This window comes from Phyllobates terribilis, unplaced genomic scaffold (assembly GCF_046119375.1).
Source record: "Phyllobates terribilis strain yellow unplaced genomic scaffold, ASM4611937v1 Scaffold_13__5_contigs__length_258822181, whole genome shotgun sequence".
Classification (NCBI taxonomy): Eukaryota; Metazoa; Chordata; class Amphibia; order Anura; family Dendrobatidae; genus Phyllobates; species Phyllobates terribilis.
Window position 1 is genome coordinate 141634223 of NW_027362773.1, and position 6447 is coordinate 141640669.

Sequence of the window (6447 nt, forward strand, 5' to 3'; positions counted from 1 at the left end):
CCGGGGCGTGCTTACTGCTGACGCTCTCCGTGCTGTGAGTGGTGACTGTAATTGCTCTGGAAATATCTACATGACTGAAAGCCGGCGGCTCCCAGGAGAAATAAAATTAATTTCTCCAGGTGTTGTACTACAGCCGAAAGCTGCCATCCAGCTTGCCATGCCGCAGACACTGAGAAGAAGCTCCTCAGTGTCTGGCTGTGACGGCATCCAGATGAGCCGAGTTCATGTCCAATGAACTCAGCCCACCTCATGCACGTCACTGACAGCGTGGGAGAATTCTCCTGCGCATGTGGTGAGTGCAGGAGAATTCTCCCACGCTGTCAGTGACGTGCATGAGGTGAGCTCATGTCCAATGACAGCGTGGGAGAATTCGCATGCCTGCGCTCTGCAGTGTCTATGAAGGATGGCATGCTGGATGGCAGCGCTCAGCTGCGATCCAGCCTGTCATCTCAATGCCATCCCAGCGTGGGAGAATTCTCCTGCTCAAACGCTGAGCGCAGGAGAATTCTCCCACGCTGTCAGTGACGTGCATGAGGTGAGCTGAGTACATTGGACATGAACTCGGCTCATCTGGATGCCGTCACAGCCAGACACTGAGGAGCGCAAGCATGCCTGCGCTTCTCAGTGTCTGCGGCATGGCAAGCTGGATGGCAGCTTTCGGCTGCGATCCAGCCTGTCATGTGAATGTAGCAGAGCTGGAGCCGTCCTGGGAACCATGGAAAGGTAAGGATGAGGTTGCTTTATTATTTTACTTTTATTGCCGAAGACTTTGGCTTCAGCTGGAATGGGCGTGATGGTAAGTATGGTTTAATTTAGAACATTAAAAAATTGTGTGTTCATTTCAATTAAATGACTTTATTCTGGGTGTTTGTGGGTTTTTTTTAACTTTGATTATGGGTTTAGTAATGGGGGTGTCTTATAGACGCCTCTCCATTACTAACCTGGGCTTGATGTCAGCTGGCATCATAAGCAGACATCAACCCCAGCCCTATTACCCTATGGATACGCCATTTCTGGAGCGGCTGACGGCTGGTGTTTCTAGCCTGGGAGGGGGCCAATATTCATGGCCCCCCATTTTAATAGCTAGTAAAGGCTAGGTATTCAGCTGGGGCTGATATTAGTAGCCTGGGAAGCTCTGTGGGTATTACCCCCTTCCCAGGCTTCAAACATCTGCCCCAGCTGTCTGCTTAACCTCCGCTAGAGACTAAAATTATTAAATCCTTTATTTTAACACTAAATGACAAGTACAGTAATCAACACTATCACTGTACTTATTATATACAGTATAGACCAAAAGTTTGGACACACCTTCTCATTTAAAGATTTTTCTGTATTTTCATGACTTTGAAAATTGTACATTCACACTGAAGGTATCAAAACTATGAATTAGCACATGTGGAATTATATATTTAACAAAAACGTGTGAAACAACTGAAAATATGTCTTATATTCTAGGTTCTTCAAAGTAGCCACCTTTTGCTTTGATGACTGCTTTGCACACTCTTAGCATTCTCTTGATGAGCTTCAAGAGGTAGTCACCGGAAATGGTTTTCACTTCACAGGTGTTCCCTGTCAGGTTTAATAAGTGGGATTTCTTGCCTTATAAATGGGGTTGGGCCCATCAGTTGTGTTGTGCAGAGGTCAGGTGGATACACAGCTGATAGTCCTACTGAATAGACTGTTAGAATTTGTATTATGGCAAGAAAAAAGCAGCTAAGTAAAGAAAAATGAGTGCCCATCATTACTTTAAGAAATGAAGGTCAGTCAGTCCAAAAAATTGGGAAAACTTTGAAAGTGTCCCCAAGTGCAGTATCAAAAGCCATCAAGCGCTACAAAGAAACTGGCTAACATGAGGACCGCCCCAGGAAAGGAAGACCAAGAGTCACCTCTGCTTCTGAGGATAAGTTTATCCGAGTACCAGCCTCAGAAATCGCAGGTTAACAGCAGCACAGATTAGAGACCAGGTCAATGCCACACAGAGTTCTAGCAGCAGACACATCTCTACAACAACTGTTAAGAGGAGACTTTGTGCAGCAGGCCTTCATGGTAAAATAGCTGCTAGGAAACCACTGCTAAGGACAGGCAACAAGCAGAAGAGACTTGTTTGGGCTAAAGAACACAAGGAATGGACATTAGACCAGTGGAAATCTGTGCTTTGGTCTGATGAGTCCAAATTTGAGATCTCTGGTTCCAACCACTGTGTCTTTGTGCGACGCAGAAAAGGTGAACGGATGGACTCTACATGCCTGGTTCCCACCGTGAAGCATGGAGGAGGAGGTGTGATGGTGTGGGGGTGCTTTGCTGGTGACACTGTTGGGGATTTATTCAAAATTGAAGGCATACTGAACCAGCATGGCTACCACAGCATCTTGCAGCGGCATGCTATTCCATCCGGTTTGATTTGGGTTGGACTATCATTTATTTTTCAACAGGACAATGACTCCAAACACACCTCCAGGCTGTGTAAGGGATATTTGACCAAGAAGGAGAGTGATGGGGTGCTACGCCAGATGACCTGGCCTCCACAGTCACCAGACCTGAACCCAATCGAGATGGTTTGGGGTGAGCTGGACCGCAGAGTGAAGGCAAAAGGGCCAACAAGTGCTAAGCATCTCTGGGAACTCCTTCAAGATTGTTTGAAGACCATTTCCATGACTACCTCTTGAAGCTCATTAAGAGAATGCCAAGAGTGTGCAAAGCAGTCATCAAAGGAAAAGGTGGCTACTTTGAAGAACCTAGAATATAAGACATATTTTCAGTGTTTCACACTTTTTTGTTAAGTATATAATTCCACATGTGTTAATTCATAGTTTTGATGCCTTCAGTGTGAATGTACAATTTTCAAAGTCATGAAAATACAGAAAAATCTTTAAATGAGAAGGGGTGTCCAAACTTTTGGTCTGTACTGTATGTGACTGACATGTTTCTATCTATCTAATCTATGTGTGATGCTCTATTCTTTCTGTTCTAAATTGTCTGGTACCGGTGTATGCCACTGATGAATTGCCGGCCGGCTTTTTTAAAGAGACAAAAACACTATTATTTTTTTTTAATAAATCCTTTATTTTAACACTAAATGACAAGTACAGTAACCAACGCTGTCACTCTACTTATTATATATGTGACTGACATGTTTCTATCTATCTAATCTATGTGTGATGCTCTATTCTTTCTGTTCTAAATTGTCGGGTACCAGTGTATGCCGTTGCTGAATTGTCGGCCGGCTTTTTTAAAGAGACGGGTGCATGAAAATCGGAGGGCACTAGTGTGTTCCAAGTGCCCTGCTATGCTTTTCATGCACCCTCCTATATACCCTGCCTGTCTGCCTTTATATTCTGCCTGCCTGACGTTTAATTGAACACTGTTCCCATCGGTTTGGGCAATTTTTGACCTTCTGCAGACCGCCGGGGGGACCGCCAGAAAAATGCTCGAGTTTCCCATAGACTTACATTGGGCTCGTTGCTCGGGTCGAGCACCCGAGTATTCCAATGTGCTCGACCCAAGCTTCGAGCACCCGAGCATTTTAGTGCTCGCTCATCACTAATACTGACCTCTCCAGTCCAGTCCTCACTGGACCATGTTTGACGTCTGCCGGCGTCCACCATCTTTGGTGCCTGATTAGTCCTAACGAGGTCATGACAGGCTCTAAAAGATGCCCAGGTGCCAGAGGACTCCAAATGTAGCCCAGTGAAGTTCAGGCTGAAGAAGATGCTCTAATAAGGCACATCAGCATGGGAACTCACCATAAGAGAACTTTTTCAGTGACTTAATCCTTCATGTGCCTTTACCTGTTCTTTCTCAAGAGCTCTTCAATGAGACTGTTAAAGGATGCATTTTAATATGCTTTGTGCTGAGATTTATTGCTCCTTTAAATCAGACTTTTGTAACATGTGTTTCACGGCCTTCGACACAGGATTGCCAAGTGCAGAGCCAGTTGTTATGTCATCTTCGTTACAGTTATTTTGTCTTTGTATGAAGTATGTTTACAACATTTCTCTCCTTTTTCTCTCCATTTGGTTTTGTTTTTTCCCTTCCTTTTTGTATAACTAAACTTCTACACGTGAACTTCTTTGCTGGTAAATATTTACAAAAAACGAAGAAACTCATCCCTTGCTGTGTCACAAAAGAAAACAGATGGCATCTAAAGAAGTCAAAAACACAACATGTGCTTGAAGGTCGCCTGCGCTGCATACCAGTTACATAACATACAACAACTTATATTTTAACAAGTCTTCCTTACATAATACAAGAGAGCAATGAAAGTTTATTCATAGTGGTAATACCACCCAGCAATACTTTACAAAAAGGGACATTAAAAGGTAGGGATCCTATAAAGCATACAAAGAGGGTGATAAAATACTGGTATAAAGTATATTTATTCTATTCTTCCTGGTCCTTAACCCCTTAAGCCCCGCGGGTGGTTTGCACGTTAATGACCGGGCCAATTTTTACAATTCTGACCACTGTCACTTTATGAGGTAATTACTCTGGAACGCTTCAACAGATCCCCCTGATTCTGAGATTGTTTTTTCGTGACATATTGTACTTCATGATTGTGGAAAAATTTCTTCGATATCACTTGCGTTTATTTGTGAAAAAAACGGAAATTTGGCGAAAATTTTGAAAATTTTGCAATTTTCAAAATTTGAATTTTTAAGCCCTGAAATCAGAGCGATATGTCACACAAAAGAGTTAATAAATAACATTTCCCACATGTCTACTTTACACCAGCACAATTTTGGAAGCAAAATTTTTTTTTGTTAGGGAGCTATAAGGGTTAAAAGTTGACCAGCGATTTCTCATTTTTCCAACAAAATTTACAAAACCATTTTTTTAGGGACCACATCACATTTGAAGTCACTTTGAGAGGTCTTTATGACAGAAAATACCCAAAAGTGACACCATTCTAAAAACTGCACCCCTCAAGGTGCTCAAAACCACATTCCAGAACTTTATTAACCCTTCAGGTGCTTCATAGGAATTTTTTGAATGTGGAAGAAAAAAATGAACATTTAACTTTTTTCACAAAAATGTTACTTTAGACCCAATTTTTTTTATTTTCACAGGGGTAACAAGAAAAAATGGACCGCAAAATTTGTTGTGCAATTTCCCCTGGGCACGCAGATACACAATATTTGGGGAAAAAACACTGTTTGGGCGCACTGTAGGGCTCGGAAGGGAAGGAGCGCCATTTGACTTTTTGATTGTAAAATTTGCTTGAATAATTAGAGGACACCATGTTGCATTTAGAGAGCCCCTGTGTGCCCAAACATTGGAGCTCCCCCACAAGTGACCCCATTTTGGAAACTAGACCCCCCAAGGCACCTATCTAGATGCATAGTGAGCAGTTGCAACCCCCAGGTGCTTCACAAATTGATTCGTAAAAATGAAAAAGTGAAAAAAAAACACTTTTTCATTGTTACGAATCAATTTATGAAGCACCTGGGGGTTCCAACTGCTCACTATGCATCTAGATAGGTGCCTTGGGGGGTTTAGTTTCCAAAATGGGGTCACTTGTGGGGGAGCTCCAATGTTTGGGCACACAGGGACTCTCTAAATGCAACATGGTATCCGCTAACAAATTGAATGGAAAATCGGCTCAAATTGTTAGCGGACACTACATTGCGTTTGGAGAGCCCCTCTGTGCCCAAACTTTGGAGCTCCCCCACAAGTGACCCCATTTTGGAAACTAGACCCCCCAAGGCACCTTTCTAGATGCATAGTGAGCACTTGGAACCCCCAGGTGCTTCACAAATTGATTCGTAATAATGAAAAAGTGAAATACAAAACACTTTTTCATTTTTACGAATCAATTTGTGAAGCACCTAGGGGTTCCAAGTGCTCACTATGCATCTAGATAGGTGCCTTGGGGTGTCTAGTTTCCAAAATGGGGTCACTTGTGGGGGAGCTCCAATGTTTGGGCACACAGGGACTCTCTAAATGCAACATGGTATCTGCTAACAAATTGAATGGAAAATCGGCTCAAATTGTTAGCGGACACTACATTGCGTTTGGAGAGCCCCTCTGTGCCCAAACTTTGGAGCTCCCCCACAAGTGACCCCATTTTGGAAACTAGACCCCCCAAGGCACCTTTCTAGATGCATAGTGAGCACTTGGAACCCCCAGGTGCTTCACAAATTGATTCGTAATAATGAAAAAGTGAAAAAAAAAACACTTTTTCATTTTTATTAATCAATTTGTGAAGCACCTGGGGTTCCAAGTGCTCACTATGAATCTAGATAGGTGCCTTGGGGGGTCTAGTTTCCAAAATGGGGTCACTTGTGGGGGAGCTCCAATGTTTGGGCACACAGGGACTCTCCAAATGCAACATGATATCCGCTAACAAATTGTCGGCTCAAATTGTTAGCGGATATCATGTTGAATTTGGAGAGTCCCTGTGTGCCCAAACATTGGAGCTCCCCCACAAGTGACCCCATTTTGGAAACT